Source organism: Dromaius novaehollandiae, chromosome Z (assembly GCF_036370855.1).
Source record: "Dromaius novaehollandiae isolate bDroNov1 chromosome Z, bDroNov1.hap1, whole genome shotgun sequence".
Taxonomy (NCBI): Eukaryota; Metazoa; Chordata; class Aves; order Casuariiformes; family Dromaiidae; genus Dromaius; species Dromaius novaehollandiae.
Genome location: NC_088132.1, coordinates 64474515 through 64501495, shown reverse-complemented (window position 1 = coordinate 64501495; position 26981 = coordinate 64474515). Strand labels below are relative to the sequence as shown.

Here is a 26981-nt window from a genome sequence, read left to right as displayed (position 1 = left end):
ATAGATACATCATTTCCTGAGGTTACTATTCTATTTTGATTTCTCAATTATATTGTTTTTTTCTGGAGGGATGTTATTAGAGTGTTATGGTCAAGAAATAACACCTTCCCTTGCCCTGGATACTACTTTGTTGTCACTTGCTAGGGGTGGCATTCACGTGTTGCCTGTTAACTGTGCTGTTCGAATACTTCACGCTTCTGTGTAGCAACTCTGGCACATTTCAAGGTCCTTTAGAAGAAGGCAGCTACTAACCCCCCTATCACACCTACAACAATGCAGATAAATGTTGCTTTCAATTTCTACTGGAAACTGAGATTAAAAAATACTATGTAGTTTTAAAAAATAAGATTTGTCTTTCTTGCCATTCCCACTCCCTCAGATACATAAATTTCTTGTATATTTTTTACACTATTGACATTTGCACTTTTTTCTGATGAGGAATGAATTGTCTTAATTCATCAAAATAGTGGCTGTAATAAGGGTACTTGCAAATGAAGTATTTTTTATCACTGAAGGGCAAATCATTCTAGCTACCTACAATAACTATGTTTCAACATAAGCAATTAATTTACATTAAAAACTTAGTTTATATAAGACAGGATTTTTCATTTTAGCTAAATGGTTTGGTTGTGACAGCAGATGCTGCTATTAAATATGTGCAGTTTATCCATTGAGAAAGTAAAAGATATTCCTTCTGCTACTGTTTGGATATACAAGCAATAGCAGAAAATAAATATCTAACTAAGCTACACTCACAAAAGTGAAATAAGTGAAGTTGCTCTTTCATATTTTTATGAGTGCTTCAACATAAGAGAATAAATCTATATCGAAACATCATAAAAAAATCTCACTCTTATTTGATATTGCTATACAAGTAAACAATCCCAAGGTAAGTCTGGGCAGAGCCTTTCCAGCAGAACGCAGATGGAAAGAACACGCAGGAACTTCTCGTAGCCCAGAGATATGAATTTATGTTTATGGGCCTGGCTGAAGATAATCTATTTAAAGAAGGCATCTGGTAGTTAAGTATGAAGTGAGATCATCCAACTTCAGGTATGCAGAAACCATGGCAAAATAGCCACAAGGACTTGTGCTAAGACACAACTTCCCTAGGGGCAACAGGGTTCTTATTTCCCAGAGTAAGCGAGGGCAATTTGTCAGCTGGACATGTGTAAGTAAGCAAGTTCCATTCCCCTTTGTCTTGCACTTTTTCACAGGAAGGAGAAGAGAAATATTGTCTTCACGAGTAACAATTCCAGTTGCCTTGTTACAGTACATATATCACTGTGCCAAAAGCTTGTGCAAAAATGCGTGGCCAGAAGCTGCTAATTTAAGGGGCCTGGAGGCACAGATGGGAGACTCTTAGTCTTCATAAACCCTGTAGAAGCTTAATCTTCTAATGTTTGTAAGCCTGCACATCAAACACATGTTTCTTCGATTGCTTCCCATCCTAGAAAATGTGCGGTAATGAAGATGCCTGACTCATTTATTACTAATAGCAAAGAATGTGTAACTGGCAAATGCATTGTTGCCGCGATTCACATCTACTTCAGGCAGCCTTCTGCAGAGATGCCTGCGTTAGCCCTCAGTGAGCTGGTTCACGCTGCTGGGTGCAGAAGAGCCACGGTAGCTCAGTGCTTTCCCTAGGCCATCAGGACTCCTCTGCAACGCCCTGCACTGCGCCACGCAGAGTGTTCAGGTCCGTGTCCAGGCGCAGCCAGCAGCAGTATCCCTCAGAGGTGTGTCTGAGTATGACTTGGAAGGACACTCCATGCTCTGGGATTTTAAAGTGAACTATATAAACTAGTCCTATTTCTACATGAAAGACAGAAAATTCTGCCTCCTCAGTTCCTTCTGGCCACTTAATCTATAGTAAATGTAGTTTATTTAAGCTGTAGCTGAGCTCTAATCATGGCTCCAGCATGGTGCACGGGGAGGAGGCAGGTTTCGTGAGATGCTTCTGCCTCTTTCTTTCTGCACTGGTACTCGTGCTGCCAGCCACAGTCACAAGATCCCGCAAGGGCCCTAGCTGCTCTATTCAATACACTTTTTTTCATTTCCACATTCAGTCACTCGCACTGGTACCGAGCATGGCTTTAGGGGGCCCTTTTATGTCACAATTTTATGCAGGGCTGCTCTCCATTCCCATGTCACATTGCTATTATGGTTTTCTTCCTGGCATTTCCTGGTGCTGTGTCAGTCCTGCCCTTGCAGTGGCTTTGCTGAAACACCATTTTGTACTGCTATATTGTGGTTGGCCTGAAGGATCTTCTCAGACCTGTCCTCATTTAGTGATCTGAAAGTAGCACCTTAAATTTCCCTTAAATCCTCAAGAATCATGGCCATCCTGGTACTCCCAGCAAAGTGCTATATGGAGATGGCAGAGAAGAAATTCAATGTGATAGCTTCAATGGCCTGGGCAGAAAAGAAAACTGCTGTCAAGTGAAAAATTCTGAGGTTTTGACATTGTATTATTTCCCCAAAGTGGGTCAAAAAATGACATTCTCTATTATTCTCCTCATGAAAGAAAATATTTGTTTCTAAAAGTGGTACTAAAATGGCTATCTTTCTTTGACTTTACCGTTAGCATCTCTGACACAACGTATTGTAGAGAAATGAAAGTTGCTATGCTGGCATAAAATGTTCTGGTTTCTTGAAAACGAAGTATTTCTGTCATCCTCTAGGACTGGCATTATTCACACATTCTTGTGGAACATCTCAGTTCAGTGCTGCTTCAATAACATTCACAAATGGAAAACCACTGTCAGAAAATTTTCAGCCATGGTTAACCATCAATATCTCCTGTTGATTAAGGATTCTTTGACTCCAAGGCTTTGTTGGATTTAATATACTTTCATCTGAAAACAAACGCACATGAAAGAGCCTAAGTCTTTAATTCGTTGTCTAGAGGCATTTCATACTACCAAACCACCCTGTCACTCTCCTCCTTCAGGTCTGTCGTTAGTTTCTCTTTTTAATATTTTAAGCAGGGAGCACTTCTGGAGGTGGGATGCTTCTCATGCAGGCCAAGATTTCCAGGAGATTATGGAGATTGCAAAAGATTATGGAGAGCAAATGACAAATATCTTAACATGATGGGATTTTCAGTAGGTGTTCTGCACTTCAGGACAAGTAAGATAGCTAAACTGAGCCCACAAAAATGAAAACATTGTACTGTATTCAGCTTTTTAAGTCTTGGATGATCATTACTCTGTTGCAAATCCAAAACAAATCCTCAGAATTCATTTGGGCTATGCAGAAACAAAATTTGTGATAATTTCAACTCTCGAAATGTCACTATTCTGCTGACATAAAGAATAGACACCTGTCCAAGAGGAAGTACTGTTTCTTGTCGTCACTAGAAGAGGTGGTTGACAGCAATCCCTGCAAGAACAGAAATTTGATTTCAGCCACAGCTAGTTGCTTTAGGAGATGATGGCATTTTGCTGGCCAACATCAGTGCTGTGAGAAGGGGAGATCCTGCTTGGAGTGCGTAATAATTCTTCACTGTTTCTTAATGTGAGTCAGGCGCATTCAGATTTCTGGCGTGCGCTGATGTTCTCCCAGAAGGTCTATTCTAAGCTCCCTGTGCAATGAAATAAGAGCTGTGCATATGTCAGTGTATTAAAGGTTCTGCATGCTGTGAAACCCAGTTAAGGAAGTTTCTCACAGGCTCTCCATGTTTTTATATTTGGAGCTCCAGCAACTCTGCAATGGCACAAGAGTCTGATGAGAAGCATGGCTTTGATTTTAGCTGACAAGTAATAGAGGTTTAAGCCCAATTTACCTCTCTTTAAGTATAATTTATTAGCAGATTGCTGTTCACTCTTGTTATTTCAATGCCGCAGACGTTAAGAGCATCAAATCAAATATCAGGAGCTGCACAATTATGAATTCTTACTGGAATTTAAAACACTTCCAAATAATTAAAGGGTGGATGTTCAGGATGATGCTGTAGTACAGATCACAAATAATGGAGTATAGGGAATTATCTCAGAGACTGGATTATAGAGAGCATAGACTATGCTTATAGATACCATAGACTTACTGCTCACCTTGAACTAACGTAAGCATACAGCTCCAGAATTCCTCTTTCATTTTCAGTGTTGATTAACAACAGTTCATCCAAGCATATTTTCCCCAGAAACAGCTTTTCAGCTGAACAACAGCTTGATTGACCAATATGTGTTAGAAGACAATTGCTCCATGTCAAAAGGCCTTTAGCGTCACGTGAGACAAGGCATGCTGCTGCTATATGCATGTTTGCTGATATTTTATAATAAATATTTCCAGATCCTTCTGTTTATTTGCTTTTGCAGCTTCATCACATCATGCGGTGGAAGACTGCAATATCAGAACTGGACACTGAAAGGCCTCATGCAGAAAAACAAGGGACAATAAAGCAAAATCGTCATCACGCTGCCCTTTCACATGTCTCAAACTGACTCTAAAAGACTAAAATTCTTACAGTTGAGTATCCATTTATATCTATCTCCTGTATATGGCTCCTGTATCTGACAACAGTGATTTCAACCAAGATCATAGTTTCAGGAAATAGATGCTTGTCTACCACAAAATGTGCAGAAACTTGTTAGGGACAGCCAACTTCCCTGGCCTTGCAAACCTCAGACCAAAGTCTTCACACAGGCATCACAAGACACATACAGATGAGCCAAAGGGAGGCAGAGGTCTGGAAGAGTTTCATAGTCAGGAGATGAAAATGGTTGCTCAGGAGTCCCATGGCTTTGATTTATTTGTTAGAGTAATGACAGGAAAATGGAGACCTGCTGTTGTCAGAGTAGTACTAGAAACACAGAAACACTTTGGTAGTAAGAATACGAAATAATAAAAGACCTCTAGTGAGTAATATCTGCCCAGATCTGCAACACTTGCAAATGAGATGAAATAATTAATCCCATTTACAAAGGATTTAGAGAATTACTAATCTGTTATGAAGATTTGCCAGCAGTTCATATTTGGCCTGAAAGTGAAAGACTAAACTTTCTCAAAGTAGCTGACTTTCAATAATCATCTAAGGTCCTTGGAAACTATTATTAAGCTAAAGCCTAGTAAAATTAATACTGCTGGAAAGACCAAATTCTAATTAAAAAGAAACATTCATGTTTGCATTCTAACTAATTTCTTCCTCAATATTGCTCAGTTCTCACCCAAGAAGGAGAATGACAGGGTGTCATGGTAGATATGCTAGTCAAGGAACCCCTTGCTCTCAAAAAAGCTCAAGAGTTATTAACTACACCCATTTAACAGCATTTAAGGCTCAGAATAAACCAACTAAGACTTCGTTATGCAGTGATTAAACAACTTTTTTTGTTTTATCTGGAGCAATCAATAATACACCATTCTTAATGGTCTGTACTTTCTCTCTCTGGCTTCTTACACATCTGAAAACTATCAAAGTACTAAAGCCAGTCCTATAACAATTAAACTGAACGAATTACTGCACATTAAGGAGCAATGCATATTAGTAATCACTAATGTAGTCTGCAGTTAAATGCAATGAGAAGGAGATCTTGGGCACTTTACCTATGTGAACTGGATGAATTTAACAATCATTTATTTGCAAAATTTGGCCACCAGTGAAATCTAGATCAGAAGCATTTTGTCAGATAGAAATGATTAAAACTCATTACTTGGACTCTAGCTGCCAGGCATACTATCTCACTGTACCTTGCACAAGCACTATTATGGCTAACAATGCCATAAACAGGGTACTTTTAGTATTAAGGAAGTGTCCCACACAGTATGAAATAATGAGAGGGATATATCATTATTTTTGCAGTCATTTTTCTAATGAGGAAACGCAAGCATGATTTAAATGACTAGACCAATCCACGAGAGAAGACCCCGTCAGATGTAGGCTATGCTGGCTGGAAATGTCCCTTTGTTTCAGCCTGGTGCTCAGGTAAGTGGACCTAGATTTCTCTCTGAAGCTATTTAATATTCTTTGTATATCTTTCTCATCCAAAGCCCTCCAGAAATATCCAGAATAGCCAGAGACAGAGGAGAATAAGCAGAATATGCTGATTTCCTTTTGGATTCCAGTCACTGTTATGAGCTTGATCCACACACAGCTTTAATTTCCTATCTCCTGCTCTACATGAAGAGAAGTTGCACAACATACCTCTTCTATTGGAGTAACACAAAAGGATATTCATCTAGAGCTCTTGATCAACAGTGGGATGTATGCCCATCTGTAAAGTTGTTTACAGTCCATCTGAAAGGGGGACAGAGACCAGGACTGAATCATAGCATACAGATTCATAAACAAAGATCTAAAAATCAGTTTCCGAAGGCATAATACAAGAGCTAAGCTTACTCCCAGGAATTTGCGCAGCCAGTACTTATGCAGCAGATAACCCCAGCTGACCTTTCCAGCATTCAAAGGGTAATAGCTTTGCTGAGATGAACCAGTATTGAACAATTTTTCCAGTGTGTGTCAGGCAAAACAAACTCTCAGTTGACACCATCTCTGCATGTCTTTCTTCATCTTACGTAGCTGTTGCAGAAGCATATGAACCGAGACCAGTTGCAAGCAAATGCCATCCTGCTTTTGTTCAAATTCCACTACCTCCCTCTTTCATTATATCTGAACAATATCTTGTTCTAAACCCATCTGATGGGGGATGGGGAAAGTAATTAACCTTTAAAACTTCAGTGCTGTAGTGTAATTGGTGTCCCCTTTCTCCTTTCATGACCATCTCAAATGCACGCCATTAAAATCTCTTTAGTACATCAGAATTTATTTCTAACTTATTCAAATACAAACAATTTCAAAGACAGGTAAGATTCTCAGTGCCAGCAGTGTAGTTACTTCTTAGCTATTTGCAAACCCCAAGCACTTTAAAGCAAAAGAATTAATAGTTAACTGCCTTTGAAACCTTATGTTGCCTAGGATCTTGCTTTTATCAGATATAAGACAATGCATATATTATTACAACACAGCAATTATCTGACCTCTGGCTCAAAACAAGAAACCACTGTTTTTCTTACAAAGTCAAAGAATAAACATATTTCCCTCTGAAAGAAAAATGAAATATATACATACTGCTCAGCCTCAGTTGCATCCCCAGACACAGGCCCACCATATGCTTTCTCTGTTTTTATTACTACTATTTTTGTATTTTGGGAAATACCCAAAATAAACACTTACATCTTTGTCCTGGTAAGGTTTTGAAGTGGCAAAAGCTGACGCTACCAACTTCTGCCTATGGGGCAAATTAACAGGATCACACCATGGAAACTTCTGATCTCCTATAAATTTAAATGTATCCGCTGTGCCATATTCATAACTGTTATTTGATACGAAAGTAAACATGAGCTTCCTGACTCTGGGACACCCTCCAGAAAGTAGTTTCTGTGAAAGCTGAGTGCGCTGAGCCCAAAGGATAGTCAGTCTTTTAATATCACGCTATTACAACTCTGCTGTTGCTTGCTGAACAAAAGGGATTGGAGGAACAGGTACCTACTGAAAACTGTTCAGAGGTAAAAACCTATGTTCTCTGGCTAATATAGGTCATGCTGAACCATCTGAACTTAGGTGCTTATCTGGGGCAAATTCACGAGCTAGTCCTACATGCACAGCTCTCGTGGAGCAGGCAGCACAGTGCACTCCCCGTCGTGGGCGCAGAGTTGTAGGCGCTGCTGGTGAGCTGCATCTGCCACGAGCTCAAGCCAGTGCTGTGACTGTGCACGCACCTTCCTGACATCAGCTGGAAACGTCTGAGGAAACTCCCTCCGACACTCAGTGGCATTTACAATTGTAACCACTCCAAAGGTAGTGGAGGAAGATCATTACCATGGCTGATAGGGTGGTGGCAGCCCACAGCGGGTATTTGAATATTGGCAGTGAAGTGAAAGCTGGGCAGCAGTGGTTAAGATCTGCAATACCTCATGTTGAATGTCCCTCTTGAAGTGCAAGTTCAAAAAGATGCACCTGGCAGGGGGATACAGTTGCTCATTAGGATCATAAATGCCATATCCACAGCACTCCAATGACAGCATATTAATGTCCATATGCAAGCATCAGTGTACCTTTTAATAATCATATCTAGATCTCATACAAAGCTTTTCATTAGTTGATCTCAGAGAACACAGCAGAACACATGTCTGTCCAGGTGTAAAGAGCTAAAGTGAGTGGGCTAGATCAATGGTAGAAGCAGGAATAGAGCCTAGAGAGTCCAAGTTTCCTGTACCCCTTGCTTTCGTGCTACACGATTAACCACATTACTTCCATTATCTGGGATTTAGCTATTGGTGGCAGAAGGCTGCAGAGTTCATGTGTGCACTTACAGTTATCACCTACATCCTTCCTTTCTCATTGAAACTTCCAAAATATGCCTATGAACAGATGACTGAGCTTCACTTCTAAAGTGTTTGTCTATGGCTTAACAACTCCTTATCTGTGGTTTACAGATCCCTACCTTACCTTATCATGCGGAAGGATACCTACAGCAACCTTTTATGGAAATCCTGGGTACTTCCTCCCACTCATAACTAGGTGCATCTAGAGGGTGAGGCTATAAAATGCCTAAAACAGCTTGCACCATAGTTCTCATTTTGGGGGGCAGGGGCAGGTTCCCAGGTCCTCATGACCTCACCCTGCCTCTGCTGATAAACAGGACGTTCGGTCCAGGATCGCTCGTGGTAGGTAGGAAGGTGATCACCTCAGGTGATTTGGCAATGGACTGCAAGGTCGAAAAGGTAACTTCCCCCCGAACCCCCAACCCCATCACACAGCCTCTGAGTGAGTTCCAGAGCAGGGGGGCAGGTGGAGGGCACCAATGTCAGGCAGACATAAAGACCTTTCCACTGATGTGCCCTTTCGGTGTGCACCCCTCACAGTCCCAGCACTCGCTGCGCTGCCTGCCTTTTCGGACTGTGCTAACCCCGCTCTGCCAGTGCTCTCCGTGTCCCCCCAGTCTGCCCCCCTTTCCGCCTATCTTGCGTTTCTTTTACCAAGCCAGATGCAACTTGCCCTTCTCCATGCAAGGACAATCCACACAACTGAGGAGACAACTGCTCCCTACAGATTTACTTGCAGACCAGGGAAAACAGTCCTTTGCAGAAGGGATTTTTCAATGCTCAGTGTGATTATGCCAAAATGCCTCAGCAGATTCTCTCGTCTTCACTTCTCTGCTGAACTAATTATGTTGTTAGAGTCTGTTACTGGTGTTCTCAGGGAAGCCGTGGAATAAACTAGATAATTGAAGCCATAGAAGTGGCAAATGTCCCGTGTCCTATTCACCTGCTCTTCCTGCCCTAGGAAGGATGTGGGTTGATCTTGAGAGGAAAGACATCAGATCAGTTCTGTTTCTTTCTTCTTCCAAAATCAGCTGCTAAGTGAAATAACAAAGTGTGCACAGGAATACTAACAGAGCTTTGTTTTTCCTCCTCGTTAAAAGCCAGCAGCTGCTTAGTGTTTCACAGAGCAAGATAAGCAATGTGACATTTGTGGCCATTCACATGCATTGATTTGTTTTAGTTTATTATGTTCTCAACTGAATTTCTTAATGCTTTGGAACTGGAAAAAAGCCCAAAGAATATCAAAGTGATAAAATTGCTAGGAAGGAAAAAAAATCAAGTAAACAAATTGTGAGTTAATAGTTCTTCTATAAAGTGGCTTTGCTGACAAGAGAATTAGAGCAAGATGATCTTGGCAAGCAGGATGTTGTGTTAGCTGTGCAAACGTTTTATTTGCTCATATGCAGTCTCTTAATAATTGGGTGGGACCTTCTTTAGACATTTCATGGAGAGAATCGTTTACAGGTTGAAAAAAGATGACTTATTTTTAATTGAACAGAGTTTAAATGGAAACCTTTCAGTATTTCAGATCATTTTTGTGTTTACTTAGCTTCCATCTCCAAATCCTTTTTTGTTTTCCAGACTTTTTTTTTAATTATTTTGCCAGATTCACTTCATTGCTTCCTTTTTCAGAACAGATCTGTTTTCCCCTTTGGCACTTCTTTGTTATAAATAATTAAAGATGTGGGGGGAAAATGAGAGAGGTTGATGTCACATCCTCACGGCTTGACTTTTGTAGCTTTATAAATTTCTTGAGACCCCTTATTCTGTAGTTAGCATCTCCTGTACAGTCCCTGCAGCACTGCTCCTAGCTCCACAAGTGAGGTAAGGACACGCTTCTACAGAGCTTTGACTAAAACTTCCAGAAACAAATGCTCAGTGCCCTGAATATCATGCAGGATATGCACAAAGTCTCTAGATGGTTTCACAGTATATTTCAGCAAGCATTGCTTATGGAAAGTGTGCAAACCAAATCCCAACTTTGCAGCATCAGCATGGCTAATGTCTGCACCCTTAGCCTCTCATGCAATAAAATGCTCATCTCATCAGTCTTGGTCCAGCACCAATGCAGATTTAATGAGAACATGAAGCTGAGGGAAACCTGAAGAGATCCCATCCCCCTTCCCTTCTTCCCTTTTCCAGCATCCCCTGCTTCTGTGCTCCCACCTGGTCATGTGAGTCAATACCCACTCTGCTCCTGCACCAGCCTGCTCCCACTGTGGCTGTAGTCATTCAGTCCTGATCCAGTAAACACCTCAGCACTTGCTAGTTTGCATCCAACGCATATCACACTGAGCAGGCGTAAGCTGTACTTCTCCTTGTATCTTTGAATCAAGAAGACCAACATTTCTGAGTGTAACATAATTTATTTTCCCCATAATACAAGTCACTGGAATTAGAATGGACTGGAGACCAAATGTAAAAAATAAAAAATTGCTGCAACATTCGCAAATAAAAGAAAACCCCAAATTAGTGTAACTTCTGAACAGTACACTAGTGAGGGATTAGGCAATCACTGACTTTCATGGAAATGCTTTTGCAGCCCCTATTTCATCAATGCTCTATACAAGCTGAAATGGGCCCATATTGGCCACAGAGACGTGGAGGAGAGCATGGTTCCTGATTTGTTTATCCTTAGCTCAGAAAGTTGTTTACAGGGATATAAACTGAAGATGTTTCCAGTAATGCTGCCCTCTCAGCTATGAAAGAATTGCAGAGTCCCAGACCTCACTGAAGCTCTCTTGTTGGATCCCAGCTAATGCACTGGCCTAGCCATTTTCCAAGCTCTGTTTATAAATTCCTTGTTATAAGAGCAGTGATATACACCAAACAGTATATTTGGAGGGGATTATTGTTCTCCAAGCAAGACCATGTCATTGTCTGCAGTCAGCTTTTGGACTCATGCTTTACAATACTGTCTGAAGGATGTCAAAACAGGGCAGAAAAGTACTGCCTATCATTTCATATTATACCAAGAATGAACCTATTGATATGAAAAAGGCACAATATGTGAGCTATTTTTTACTACAATGCTACATATATGGTGCTGCACAGAGCAAAGGGACAGGAAGGGAAAAGGTTGCCTACTTTGACCCAGATTAAATACTATTTTTTCAGAAGGAACCAATGTCTGTGGCAATTTCTACTGTGACCAGAGAGAAAGTTGTAGTGATTATACATTTGTACTATGGCAGTGAACAGAGGCCCTGCCAGTGTGGGAACTGGGATGCTGGTTACTTGTCTTCTCTGCTGAAAAGTGCTTCCTTCCTCATTACAAACAAGATGCAAACAGCACTTTGATCCTCCACTAGGAAGACTCTGACTAAATAAGAAAAAAGACCATGCACTAACATAAAAATTAAGTGTACAGGCAGATGGCTTTAGCCCTATTACACTAAAGACCTTATTTTGCTGTAATTCTGGAGACTCTGACTTACTATCAAGTATGGGATAGTCCCTTTTCTTGGTGAAAAAGTTACCAGAAAATTCAGCTACCTTCTTCTTCCCCCTTTCTTGAAAAGGAAAGGTCACCTCCTCCATAAAACATTTCAGAAATGCATAATGTTATATCACTGTCAATAACCTTCTACATATTTGAGATGGACTGCCATTTCTTTCTGAATGAGCCTGCACACAGAACTCTTGTGTATTCTGTTATATTCTGATATTAATATGTGAGGTAAGCAGGTACCACCTGAAAGCAACATGCAAATACGACTTTTCCATGTTTACTTATCAAATTGTTGGCTCACCTGGCACATGTTTTCTTGGTCTTGGACTGTGAGCTCCTTGAATATGGGGCTGTTTTATGTTACTCATTTGGTTGTGTAAGTTACAGCCCTGAGTCCTGCTGGGGGTTCTTAAACCCAGAGAAATAGAGATGGATATGAAGGGTATAGCTGCCAATGCTGGCTGAGCTTTGATGCAAATGTAGCGTGTGATACTCCAAACCAGCAGTTTGAGCTCAGATAAGAACAATTCTCAGGGGAAAGAATAAAGTGTTGCTGTGCCCTACATAGGGCCGGGCACATGGACCAGATGACCTGAGGTCCTCTACCAGGCCTACTTGCTTTGCATATTCTGGGTGAAGACAGACATCCCAGAACCAGAGACAGTGTTCTTAGGAAACAGAGAGGATGTAGCTGCTTGGAGCAGATTAGCTGTTGGATACAGCTGTTTTATCTGGCATTGTGAAAGCACACGTGTGCTCGGACTTGATGTGTCCAAGACTGCCACCTTTGCCCTCTTTATTTGGTGGGAAGCGTTATTACATGCCCTAAGCTGATGTAGTTGTGTCCTGTACTGGCAAGGAATCCATTCACCTCTCAAAATTCCACCTGTTCAGAGGACAGAACAAGAAGTTAAAATAGATTATTTTCTTATGAAGTCCAGAAGATGACTTTGTGGTTGCATTCATTCGCAGTCTTCTGAATTTTCCTCTGCCCTTTCTGCCTGCTTTAATCTCCATGCACTACTGCTCTTGTTAAGGTGCAGTTTTTACTTTACAGAGTTTTCTAATGTGGGTGGTACAATTTAGCTTCTGTAACTAAATTTAGATCCATTAAGAAATTATTAGGTTTCATATATACAAAACCAGAGCTTCAAATGTTCATAAGTTCATAATGATTCATCCGCTGTTGTACATTCCTCCAAATCAGAAGTGGAAACAAGAAATATGGGGATTAATTAGTTGATGACTAGTGGAAAATAATGATTTTGCTGCTACAAGACAAAAGTCAATTGTTTTAATGTCATCTAAGTTTCACACAGACTTCCCACACCCACAGATCTCCCGCTGAAGCTTGCTGTCTGATGAATTACATTTCAAAATTAGATGAGACGTGTCTTGGAGATCATTAAGCGCATGTTTCTGCTAGGGGTATTTGACAAGTAAAAGAGTCTGAAAGGGATCAAACCAGTTACATTGATACTGTTCAACCAATTCTTTCATCAATTTTGCAAGATATGCAAAATTTGTCCCTTTGTCCCAAAATTTTGTCCCTTGGCATTTTTTTATGACTGATAGTTAAAGCTTCCAGGGTATAAAGACTGAGTTGGGCTGTCCCTTGGAAGAGGACTCATCTCATCAAACATTGGGCAGCTGTGCAGAGGTCAGCCTTTGAGCTAATCTACTCTAGGCTTCCATTGTAAATAATGGAGAAAGCACATCCAGGGTGTGATTCATCTCATCTTGAAGTGGACATCTGAAATATGCTTGAAGAATCACACACAAGAAATGTCCATTACTTTCTACTGACTATGGTGCCCATGGTGGCTAAAGCAAGCTTGGGTCTTGTACTCTGGAACTTAAGATTCTCTGTGAGAGGAAGCAGTGAGCAGAGAAACAACCATTAAATCATAATAAATCCAGTTCCAAAAAGAGTGTTCAAAATGCTAAGGTTAAATCAACAGGAGGTTGTCATTCTGAACCTGCACGTAACCAGAAGTAGCAACGCAGAAAGGAGTGAACTGCTTTGTTCATCTCAGAAGAGGTTTAAAGCAAGATCCTAACAACAATTATTTAAATGTCAGCACCATTTACTAATTTGATTAAAACATATACAGGAATTGATCTCATTGTGAATATCTTCATATTCTTCTGTGGTTGACATCTCACATGGGGATCTAGAAGGAGCAGAGGTCTGGATAATGTAATCTCTTTCATCTTATCTGACCGATAAACTGGAGGGAGAAGTACAAGTTGGAGAGATAGATGAGACTTTGAGAGGGAAGTAGCCCAGGGCCATTTTAGAACAGCATGATGATCACATTTGAACTGCTATATAGTCTGCTCCAAATGGTATACTATTGCCACACTTCAAATAGGTGGAGGGAGCTTATGCAGCAGATAAAGCTTGGAACTCTACCATTATTTCCTACATCTTTTCCTATGAAAGAGTTTTACTTCTTATCATGGTCAGATCAGTGAAGCCACAAGGTCAGTGTGCAGTACCTGCCCAAGAAATAAGGCAATATTAAGAAGGTAGTACAAATAAGATATATGTTACAGGTGTCTGAAGTGTATTGGTGGCTTCACCTTTTAAACGTTGGAGCACTTCATCAAAAAAAGTGCAGAAAAGGAAAGAGTTCAGGAAAATTTTTAAAAAATTACCTTCCTGTGAATAAGATATGAACATATGTGAAGGAGTAAAGCAGATTTCCAAGTAAGGAGGGTGCAGAAATACACAGGAAGCAAACTGGTCACCTCACTCAACTCTCTTATGTTTCTCCTGTTTTCTTTTCACAGAGTAGCAGAGAGAAGGAAAAATCACAAAGCATTGTATTTGAAGGGAAAATACTGTTTTAAAGCCAGTTTGAGTCTTGAATCTATGAAGTCTCAGTTTTGTCCCAAAACAGAATGAAAAACTAACGGAAGAAACCTTGAAATCTTCCATGAAATTGAATTCCTGTTTTCTAGCCAGTCTTGCTACCTATAACTCCTATGCCAAAGTAGGCAAAATGTTATGAATGCAAGAATGGATTGCATCCAAGTGATCAGAGGGCCAGGAGCACCTAATGAATAGCCTGCCTGAGCCAAGTGAAAAACAAGGGAGAGTTTTAATGAAAAGTCACCTGCATGTGCTCCTCTCCTCTTCCCTTTGATGTTTGGATGATGTGTTGCCCTATTAGAAATGCAGGCCAAGACAGGCTCTTTTTCACAGGCTTCAGCAGAATGAATCCAGGCCCCGCTTCTGCTGTCCAATTCCTATGCTAAAAAATGCAACAAAAGCAGTTAGCAAGTTTCACTTCTGGTGCTTCTGGGACTATACCACATCCCAGAGGATTGCTTGTGATGAAGGATTAGGAGCAGCTTTGGAAATGGACCTGCGGGAATGTAGAGGCACCATCTGAGCATGCAGGGACAGGGTTAGGAAAGCCAAAGCCCATCTCACGGTGACTCTGGTGAGGGATATGAAGGGCAACAAGAAGGGCTTCTACAGGTACATCAGCAGCAAAAAGAAGACTAGGGAAAACGAGGGCCATCTGCTGAATGGTTCAGGGGCCCTGGTGACAAAGGGCACCGAAAAGGCTGAGGTACTCAATGCGTTCTTTGCCTTGGTCTTTACTGGCAAGAGTGGATTCAGGAATCTAAGACCCCTGAGACCACTGGGAAGATGATGGAGCAAATAATCCTGGAAACCATTTCCATACATGTTTAGGACAAGAGGCTGACTGGAAGCAGTCACTATGGATTGATGAAGGGGAAATCATGCTTAACCAATCTGATAGCCTTCTATGATGAGATGGCTGGCTTGGTAAACAAGGAGAGAGCAGTGGGTATTATATATCTCAACTTCAGTAAAGCTTTCATCATTGTGTCCCATAACATTCTCATAGACAAAGTGATTAAGTACAGACTAGATAAGTGGATAGTGAGGTAGATTGAGAACTGGCTGAACTGCTGGACTCAGAGGGTTGTGTGTGTCAGCACAAAGTCCAGCTGGAGGCCAGTCACTAGTGGACTACTCCAGCAGTAGATACAAGGGCCAATGCTGTTTAACATCTTCATTAATGACCTGGATGATGTGACTGAGTGGGAAGTGCCAAGTCCTGCACCTGGGGGAGAACAACCCCATGCACCAGTATGGGCTGGGAGCCAACCACCTGGAAAGTAGCTTTGCGGAGAAGGACCTGGGGGTTGTGGTGGAAAACAAGTTGACTGTGAGCCAGCGATGTGCCCTTGAGGCAAAGGCCGATGGCCTCCTGGGTTGCATTAGGAGCAACCTTGCCAGCAGGTCAAGGGAGGTGATCTTTCCCCTCTATTCAGCACTGGTGAGCTCACATCAGTGCTGCATCCAGTTCTGGGCTCCCCAGTACAAGATAAACATGGATTTATTGGAATGAGTCCAGCAAAAGGCCACAAAGATGATTCAGGGACAGGAACATATTCCACATGAGGAGATGCTGAAAGAGCTGGGATTATTTAGCATGGAGAAGAGATGGCTCGGGGGGGATCTTATCACTGTGTATCAATCCTCTGAGGGAGGGGGAGTAAAGAAAATGGAGCCAGACTTTTCTTAGTGGTATCCAGTGAAAGGACAAGAGGTAATGGGCACAAACTGAAATACGGGAAATTCCATTTAAGCAGAAGATAAATCTTTCGTGCTGTAAGGGTGATCAAACCCTGGGAGAGATTGCCCAGAGCAGTTGTAGAGTCTCCATTCTTGGAAATATTTAAAACCTGACTGGACGAGATCCTGAGTTGACTCTGCTTTGAGCAGGAGGGTTGGACTAGATGGTCTCCAGAGGATTCTTCCAACCCCAACCATGCTCTGACTGTATGAAATGAACTGAAAGCAGTATAAGTACCTCTTGGCTGTTGATAGATTTTGCTTCCCATTACAATGGCTTAGCACCTTTGCATCTTCCACTAGAGAAGGAAAATAATCTTTCTTGGACAGGATGCAGACTGTGTCAATCACAGAAGCTGTGCAGGGAGTGCCATCAAGAACATTAAGGGAGTTATCAATATTTGACACCACTAGCTGAGAGCAAGTTTTGTTCTTTTAATCTTTCTGCTGTCTATTGTACTTCTTTGAATTAAGTGTGCTAGACTTTTGCAAAGAAAAAAAGATTTTGCTTTGGTTAGAATAGAATAGCTTTTAGTTTTTCAGGTCCTATGACCTGCAAATGACCTACTTAACAAAAGTGACTGGATTCTATTCAGGTTATTACAGAGTGGGCTGCACATGACAGCTAAGTGTTATGTTATTTTAATTTTAAAAAGTGTGTCACTTTTTGCTTTGCAAAAGTGGATCACTCTTCAAAGAAGATGGGTTGGACTTTTGACTATGATCCCTTTTTTACAGGCATGAATCAGTCCCAAACCATTAGATCTTATGGATGCTTTAAATTCTACCATTTCAAAGATAGAATGCAATTATTTGACTAGATACATTACCTATGACCTCTCTGTTGCTTCTAAATACTCTTTTTGGTAAAAGAGACCTTGCTGCAGATGATTAAGTTATATCAAGGCAATATAGATGCAACAGAGTAAAGAATTAGATTTTGCATTTCATTAACTAGCTTCCCAGCTGCCTAGTCTCCCACTAAAGGATTCCTGTTAAGTCAGCTGATAAATATCAGAATAATTCCAGAGCTTTGAAAAACTGAGAAGACACACCTGGCAACAAAACTCTCTAAATTTATAAGAGAATTAAAGTTATGAGCTGTTATTTTAAAATTTGCCTGCTCCCACTTCAGTAATGCAGCTTTAGTGCCAAAAGAGAGGGATTATAAAGTTAGATGTCTAAAAAAGACATGATTTAATAATCATATGTGGAAGAAATAATGGAGACATATTTCTTTACCTCACCCAGATACAGATTCCCAGTCTGGGTCCTATTTTGGCAAATAACTGACACATATTTAATATAACAATTTCCTTCTCCTTCGTTTTCCTGCTTAATTCTGCCTAATCATAGTCAGGGTGCAGAAGTTTTCTCTAGACAAATCCATAGTCCAACCATAGTCCATTACACCTGACTAGCTTCCACTGAGACTATCTGCTGTTTTTTTATACTATATTATCTTAGAGAAATATCAGAATAAGTCTATTTGAAGAAAAGTATTGACATTAAAGACGGGAGTTTAAAGCTTGATACTGTTCGTCTTCCATGTGGTGAAGTTTCACAGGTGAGCAGTCTGTGCAGAGAAAGTTTTCAGGGGGGGATCTAGTAGTTAACAAAAATACCTCCTAACTTAAACCCTTGTTTTGCGTGCGAGATTAAAGGTGTTCCCTCACAATGCAGTCTCTGGAGAATCTCTGTGTTCTGTATCTTCTCAGAAGCACTAGGGGAGAGAAGAGTAAAGCATGTACTTATTGAGAGTTTCAGTAGCTGGGGCAGAAGTTGGTTAGTTTGATACCCACTCTGGAATGAGCTGTCTGCAACCGGTTGCACTGGGACAGTCTGACGCTCTTCATTGGATTATAATACGGACAAGTGCAACAACTTTTACAAAACTGAAAAAAGTCTAGCTTTTGTAGGATTTATTGTCACTACTCATACTTCCAGTGTTGAGCAATGACCATAAAAGTCAGCAGCTCTGACCTGTTTCCCCTGTAGGCCTCAAAACTCGGTAGGAAACAGGCTGGGTTTGTTCATTTCTGCAGGTGGAGTTTCAAATTCAGAAAGGAAAATCAATGGTGTGCCTTCTTCACAGTGGAAAGGCTTAAACAAACAAATACAAATAGATACAAAACACAAATCATTTGGCATTAGAAAGGAGAGCTAGTTTTTCCTCTGTATACTGGTACAATAGATTTTTGCTGACTAATGGAATTTAGACTTTACTGAAGCTCTGCCAAGCAAATATGGGTCTTCTGAAAGTCACAAGATCCTTTTTCCCAGGAAGACTTCCCACGTCAGACTGTTGGAACCAACTAGGGTGGAGGAAAACACATGGAAGAACTGGGAATGTGAGTGTCTGGAAAGGGCACTCCAAGCAGACAGAAACTACTTTTGAAAGAGGAGGAGGAAGGTGTGTTACCTGGCCAAGGAGCCTGGTACGGGAGAAAGGATCTCAGTTCCTCAAAAACTCAGTCCTCACTGTGGGACTCACTCTGAAGCAGCTGATTGTCCACACCATCCTCTCCAAGCAGGAATCATCAGCCACTGAGATATCCCTGGCAAAAGCATCTGTAGCGGGGGACAACATGGGAGTCTCCCTAAGACAGAGGCAGGCAGTACAGGCAAATGACCAGAGAGGGATGGACACCAGCATCTTTCCCCTCCTCCCAACCTTTGGCTTCTGCCCACGGGCATAAAAGCAGCATTAAGCCCTGGGACAGCAGAATCCCACAGAGCCACAGTTTTGGCTGCACTCCCTCTGCCAGACCTGCCCCAGGGGTGTGACTCTTCCAGAAGTAAAAGCACACCTTAAGTATGACTTAGAGTAGCTAGCAGACACAGAGATGTCTTTAAATTGAAAGTGACTTTAAATGAAATGGATTTAACAGGAAGAAGAGCTTGACACAAAACCCAGAAAAAGTGTTTGGTTACTGTCAAGTTCTCGAGGGTCAAAATGGTCATAAGCTCTGCAGCCAAATTCTGCTTAAAATTATGCCCATATACCCTAAACTGCTGCACGCACCTCGCAGAGCAAGGAGTGAAGTGAATCCTGGACTTCCTGTTTCAGCCCTGTCTAAGAGGAATTATTTCTATAGCTATCAGCACTTAAACCATAACGGAGGTAAATGCCTTTTAATGGTAAACATATATGTACATATGTGTGCAAACACTACAACTTACTTCTTTTAGTCAGAAAAAGAAAGGCCTGTGCCTTCTGAAAACCTCTTCTGGAACATGCACATGATCTCCAGCCTATGGCAAATCTCCCACACTCACTGGGAGATGGTTGCAGGAAGGAACAAAATTAGATCTGAAACCAAACGTTCTCCATTTTGGCACGACTGACTTACCATTATGTAACCAGCTTGGGTACAGCACCTTTTCCCAGCATATGTTTTCTGAGGGTCAGGATGCTCTGCTGGGTTAGGTTCCCACTCACAAGACCACAAGGCAGCGGTGAAAGGACTGGTGTGAAGCTTGTGTTGGTAGTCCCTTTGAAACCAAAATAGGGATACTGATTACATGAGTCTCCTTTCCCTCGGGCAGCAGGGTGGGGAAATGATAAAAAGTGCCAGGAGCAAGAACTTGGAAAAACTGGATATAGCCAGAGTTTTGCTTTTGAGAAAGAAAGAAAAAAAAAAGGCCTTGGGCTATTAAGTGCCACTGCATTTAGTCCTGCCAGGATCTGATACATGCCATGTATTCAAACTCTTACAAGTATGAAAACATAAAATGAGGGTAAGTCACCTTTTTCTTGCTGCTCCTGTCCTACCTATTACTCTTGATGACCAGCTTCACTTTCAGGAGGACATTAGCTTCCATTTCCCAGACTTGCCCCAAAGCTATATGGATGCCAGATTTAATATACCTCATTCTTGTTTGCAAATATGGCCGTAACACCAGATGAGCATATCTGACTCTTACAAATAAACCCCTTGGAAAGGCATTTTTCCCTCATACTTCTAAGGTCGCCACTAGCACTCTGTCATAATTACAGCGTCACAGAGGTGGCTCTGGTTTCTGCTCTGTTTTTTTCCTCCTGCTGCTGTAGAGCAGGATGTAGCCGCCTCTGAGGCTTTGGGATTTTGTGCTTTCTCAATTTATGGCTTCCCCCAGGCTGCTCTGCATTTCAGGGCCATCCAGACCTTCCTAAGCAGTGGCAGATGCAATCTCCCTTCCAACTGGAGGGCTTGAAATAGCTCTATACTGCCAAAAGCATCCTTTAAAATGCCCTGCATGAGTCAGAAGTGCTGGACAGAACGTTTCAGTTTGTGAAAGGAATAACACTGCTCCCCGCAACAAGGCACTAGTCCCATGATATACTTAATGCCCAGGGACGAAATACAAGAAGGGAGAGCATCAAAGCTCATCTATTTTCAGATTTCAGGTACTTCTTGAGAAGTTCTCCAGCTTCCTTGTCATTATGCAGCAGAAGCGCGCTGCGGTCCTGCCTGGCCCCTGGCCGGGGAGCTGCCTGCTGGCCCCAGCCCTCCTGCCCAGGAGCATTCTCAACCACTGAAGTCAATGCAATTGCAGGCTTTCATCACCTCCGGGGGCAGACGGTCACATATAGGAGTCACATGGGAACAGGGCACATTTCACATGCATCCTTCATGCTGCGCAGAGTCCCAGTTCCTCTGGGAAGCTCAGTGGCAGCATATGTCAACCATACCTTTGCAAAGACAGAGACAGCTGCAGTTTGCAATGATACAAAAGTGTTTTACAAGTAGCTGCATTTTAAACATATTTAGCCTGAGTTTACTGGCATCTGTGAGCTAAGAAGGATATGGTATGTAAGCGCACCCTGGACCCCACAGTACACTTGAATTTTTAAAAAAATTCTGATTTTTTTTCTAAACACTCTCAATAATAACAAAAAGAAACCCCCAAACTACTGTTCTTACTTGCAGAGATAAAAAAAAAATGTTGCAAAAGCATTTTGCAAATACTGAAAACTCTAGACTAAATTGTTTGGTAAGACCTAAAGCCGTCAGTGCACTCAAAGAAATAGACTCTGCGATTATCACTCATTAACCACCACCTAACAGTTGGGAGCCAGTTGGAGAGGGTTTAGCATGAATGTAAATGAGGAGGGAGGGATATACGGGAATGAGGTTGTGTAGCATATTTGTTTTGTTTTGACTTCTTTCCAGACATATTGCAGTTTACATAAATATTTGAAGGTTGGATCAGACAGGATTTGCAGCACAATAGTATTAGGAATGCCTTTGCAAAAACTTTGATATGTTCTAAATTAGTCCTGAGGAGGGAGAGGGCAAAAGAAGCTTTTTCAATGTATACATTTGAGCACCACTCAGGATTTAATCATTTACAGACCAGAATGACTGACTTCCCTGCCAGTTTCTCCTTTTTTTGTGTCCCCTCCCTCTCTGTGACATGATTAGAAAGTGAACTGCATTTCTTAGATGACTGACACTATCTAAAACTCTTTGCACAAAGAAAGATGCTTGCCAAGGGACAGAGTTGAGCGGTGCACATGGGATGTCACATTACAAGCGGCCTTTCGCTGACCTCGAGTTTTGGCCGCAGAGGGTTAAAGCTGCCTTTTGGCGTTTGTGCGTATCTGCGTGGTCCCCCGGGTGTGTCGGAAAGGCGGGGGGACCCACCCTGCGCGCGGCGGCTTCCTGCGGGGCTGGAGGCTCTCCCGGTCGGTGCCTGCTGGAGGCAGCGGCCAGGGAGCCTGGCACGGGGAAGGCTCTGGGTAGTCTTTAGAGCGGCTGAGCTTCCAAGTGGGCAAAAAGCTCTTTGAGGAAGGGCACTTGGAAGTAGTGGGAGGTAGAGCAGGAGCAAGACACTTGGAGCTGACCGCTGCAAGGGTGAAATGTGTGATGAGAGTCTTGCAAAAGCAGAATGTTCTTTTTTATCTTATTTGCAGCTATGCCTCTCTGGAGCAGCTCTGCAGAAATCAGTAGAGGTATTCTGGATTTATGCAGGGGTAAAGGAGATAATGATCTGACCCCAAAGCTTAAAAAGCGTTTTCTCAGACTTGCTCGGGTCAGATTTCCCCCAGCTCTATATTGCCAGTTTAAAATGGATTTTCAGATACATCCTGTTGAATAAGAAGTACATTTTTATTTAAAGCATCTTTTAAATTAGACAGTGTTCGTTAAATAAAAGAAAAAGGCGAAATGTAAGAGCCTGTTACTGAGTAAAGCAGGAAAGGACTTCAGAGTGAGATTTGATTGTTTACATTCAATGAAAGGAAAAGTCTGATCTGGAGTGCTCAGATTTAATCTTGGTGCAGATTAAAATGGTGCTATTGTGTTCTGCTGGGCTGTTTGGAAAGGTGAAGTGAGGCTTTCCTAGGACTGTGCCACTGCAGTATTTAGATGAGATTTACATGCAGTCACACCAAACAGTCATATAAACTTGCATAGTCAAGGTTCTCTGGCGTGAGCAATGCTAGCATTGTCTTTAATGTTTTGAATTTTTACCTGCTGCTGTAAATCACCTCTGAACATGCTTGTATTTGCTGGGTTTGTCTAGCCACTTCCTAACGTTTCCTGTTTCTCCTGCCTGGCTGCAAAAGTCAGTTGTACTGTCCCACAGATGTATTTTCTTTTGGGGGAGGGGGGCTCTGCAGTGGAGTCATTGCTACCGTACTTGCCCCTTCTTATCTGTGTATTTAGGCAGCGCATGCAGCCATTAGCAGAAACAGACTTAATAATGAGATTGGTGGCGGTAATCCTTCAGGACGAGCATAAACACATGCTGACTTAGTGCAGTAGATTTCCACTCAAAAAGAAGGACTCAGGATTTGATTCATAAGAAAACACAAATATACTCAGTTAATGCTTTCCTGTTACCGTTTTGTATATATACATGACATGAGGCAAGACACTGTAGTATGAGAGGGAGAGAGCTGTTTCATTTAGCAACCCACTAAGCCTAACATATATTTGGGGGTGAGGCAGCAAGTTAAAATATATGTGGTGGATAGCAGATCCGTGTTTCTGATGAACTATCTACGCTGTGAAATGTGATGGGGGAATATGTATTCCCACAGCTAAGATGGTACAGTAAGATTCTTTGCACTGACAGAACTGATGTTTTCTGAGATCAAAGCTACGAGCTAGGAGTTCTGAAGTTGTGACCATGGCTCAGATGGTCCTTTCCTGCCACTTGGAGCAAGATTTTTAATACTCAATGGTGTCGTTTCTCTCTCTGTAACATGGGGTTTCAGCTTCTACCACCTTGGGAGGGTTCATTCAAAATTTTACTAAAATGTTTGAAAACGAAAGCACTGTTATTGGCAAAGCAGGTGGTAAAATGATGTAGCAGCACCTCTGCACTTTACAAGAGGTGACAGGCTAAAGGTGGTACGGCGCTCAGAGGCTATGGGAGAGGGCACTGCACGTGTGGGCACAGACAGCAGCACCGCTGGAAGGGCATTCCTTCCCCTGGGTACAACACCACTAACCAGAATATGTGCTTCAACAGACTATTGAAAAATGAGTGTATACACCCCAGGCCTGGATTTTCATGTATCCTACGCATGGCTTTATCCTTCTGGTTGGCTCTGAAAGAAAGAGTTTACTGATGTAGAGTAGGTTAACCCTGTCTATTCCTGCCTGCCAAAGTTCACTTTCTTTCAAAGGAAGGAGGGAACATCAGAGCAGATCTCTCTCTGATCATCTTTTGTTTTTTAAGACTTCTGATACATAGAATTCTTTTTTTTATAGCATGGAGCATAACCACCAGTTCTGTTATGGCTCAGACCAGAACACACAGGGAAGAACATCTGCTTCAAAAAGGACTAGGGTTATCCTTGGAGGTTAAGACAGAAAAAAATCAAGTGGAGATACCTTCTCAGTTTTCTCCCCATAGCAATAAAGAAAAGGAAAAGAAAAGGCAGCTATTGCCTGACGTTTCAGATCTTTGTTTCATCAAAATGACCTTTAAAAGAAATAACAAGGAGAGGAAAAGTGCAATCCAAAATGAGCAGATTTCATTTTGGTTGAAGTACATTTATGTGTTCAGCACTTGAGAATGCAGCTAGAAGCTGGATTATGATGAATGTCCAATCCAAAGTGGACCTGAGAGGAAACATTTGAAAAACACACTAGTCCAAACTAATATTAGCTGGACTGGGAAATTCTACACCTGAGACAAAAGAAAGGACCTAATCTAAAACTTGCAGGTCAAGTCAGAGTTGACCTAGTACTCTGTTTCCATTTTTGTTTTAGTTTAGCAATATCTTCATCGGATAGTGAGCAGGTCAAGTCTCCAAAGAGCTCATAACTTTGCTCTGGATTTTGCCACCTGCATCCTGTCAAAAGATGTCACATCAAGTCAGACTTCACAAGGGCAACAGAAGGACCAAGTGCCCAGGCGCGATTTCATCCAGCAGAGAGAGAGATCCAGGGCCGACAGAAATTCTCCAAAGTGCCTGCCCGCAGCTCAGAACAACAGTAATAAAATTGAAGATGGGAGGGAGGAGCCTAGCAGCTGCTGAGCTGACTCATTACATAATGACCATTCCCTGCACTTTTATAAGTTTGTCTGATCCTCAGCCCAGCTTCAAGAAGTTCCTCACATATGTTGTATCCCAAGTATCCATTTCTGCCATGCTTTGATTTTCTTTTCATGTGTGCTGTGAATATATAAACACATCTCTCAGGCAGTTTCACATCAAGTGAAACCAGAGAGAAAATAGATATTAAACTTAATTATTTGTTATAAGGCTTTTAGCCAGACTCCTTTTTGACACCCACTGTGTGCTGAGCAGGAGGGAGGCTCCCTTGTCCCTAGCTGATATTGGCAGCTGATGTTCCACGTGGCCTAAGATGCAGCAGCAAAACTGTGACCTGAGTTAGTCAAGGGAAATTAAAAGGGAGGCAGATTTTTTTGATTAATCCTAGATGGCCAAATTTTTAATTCTCTTTTCTTTCAGGACTTGTTCCTACAATATCCCCATCCCATGTATAGATCTTTGCCCACCTCTGACGATTCCAGCTGTGTCGACATGGGAAGTTCCAAGGAAAAGTCCCTTTTTGTGCTTTTGTTGACAATGTTCATGTGAAACTAAAAACATGGCCAATTTTCCCTTTCATGCAGATTTTTCATACTCTCTCACTTAGGATCATTCCTCATGTGAGATTTAATGAAGAAACAAACTCTCAACAAACATTTAATTTCAGGCACACGCTTCAATTTTATTGACTTCTGTAGGACCTAAGTACACACAGCAAAGCATCTGGTGCAGACAAATGCCAAGGGTAGAACAAAGAAATAGGTGGATTGTGGATATGATCAGTTATGTGAAATCCTACAGTCTTTTACTGAATTAGAGCCTCAGTGTTTGGTAATTTTTACCTTGCCTTCCTCTTTTTATTTTGTTCTAAAGGGCACAGTATAGATACATTTTAATTGCATGCTTTGTTATATCCAAATATTTGCTGCTGCTAGCCACATTCCTCTCTTCCCATTGAGAGATAACACCCACTTCCATACTCTTCCTACATCTGGAAACCCCCACAGATGTTTGCTCTGTAAAACCACCCTCTGTTCCAGCAGCAGAGCGCCTGTAGCTACACTAAGAATCATAAATTAAAATAACCTAGGAAGGCCAATGCACGTGGAAAGCGCTGCAGAAGCAGGGAAATAATCCTCTGCAGAGATGTGAATGCTTTCATTATGATGAAATAGATTCTGTAGCCAATTTATCTAAACACTGTTGTGCTTTTCAGTACTCAAAGAACAACAGATATTCAATTAAAATCACTTTTTTTAAAAAATGAGCGAATAAAAATGCTGCAGGTTGCTCAAAGGATTGAAAAGGTGCACCTAAACTCTCTGAAAAGCCAGAGCCCTGGGTCTACAGTGCATCTGAAATTCAAGGTCTACCTAAAGGTGTCAAAATACAACTGCAGGCATCTAACAGGAGGCAACAAAATTTGTATGATGGCTATTGGGCCAGCATAGTCCTGGTGCATTTTTATCTGACATGGGTCTAAACCAGAATCCCCCACTCTTGCTATTGCACTTGAGAGCATCTGTTCCCCTTTCTTTCTTCCTAGTGCTGAGCTGGGTCGAAGTGGACTGGCTTTTTTGTCCTGGACTGGCTTTCAGTGTGGCCCGAGACAGTAGCAGTCTCAGGAGAGCCCAAGAACCCACCGTCTTCTCACTGTTTGGAGCTAAACCCTCGCAAGGGTCTCTGTGAGATTTTGACACCACCAGAACTGAATCTCAACCTTGAAATGATTTTGTATCCAGAGTCTGGAGTCAGACTTGGGATCCTTACACCATCTGTAGACAATGTTCAACCAAAAAGCAAAAAATGTGGAATCTTTCCTCAAACTGCTTACCTAGCAATACATTTCACAGGAATGCTGCAAGTGTGAGGCCTGGATTACACTGGTTAATCAAACACCCCAGAAAGGGGCATTTCGCTTTGAAGATACACAGAAGATGACATACCTGCTCTGAAGAGTTCAAAGCCGCACGTAGAGAAAAGCAGCAAGAGGAGCCAAAGCATGATTATCAGTTGCTTAAAAATCCTGTATTGCTATGCTTGTTGTTTATGTTGTTGCCTTAACTGTAAAATGGGGATAATATTTCTCT

General features: G+C 41.7%; 1 long non-coding RNA gene across 1 annotated transcript; it reads left to right on the top strand.

Annotated features, from left to right (window-relative positions):
• The first annotated feature begins 4335 nt into the window (after window positions 1–4335).
• On the top strand, window positions 4336–26750 carry LOC135324997 (uncharacterized). The gene is made up of 3 exons (XR_010386230.1): window positions 4336–4469; window positions 5801–5923; window positions 26438–26750. It is a non-coding gene; the product is annotated as an uncharacterized LOC135324997 (long non-coding RNA).
• The last annotated feature ends 231 nt before the right edge of the window (window positions 26751–26981 follow it).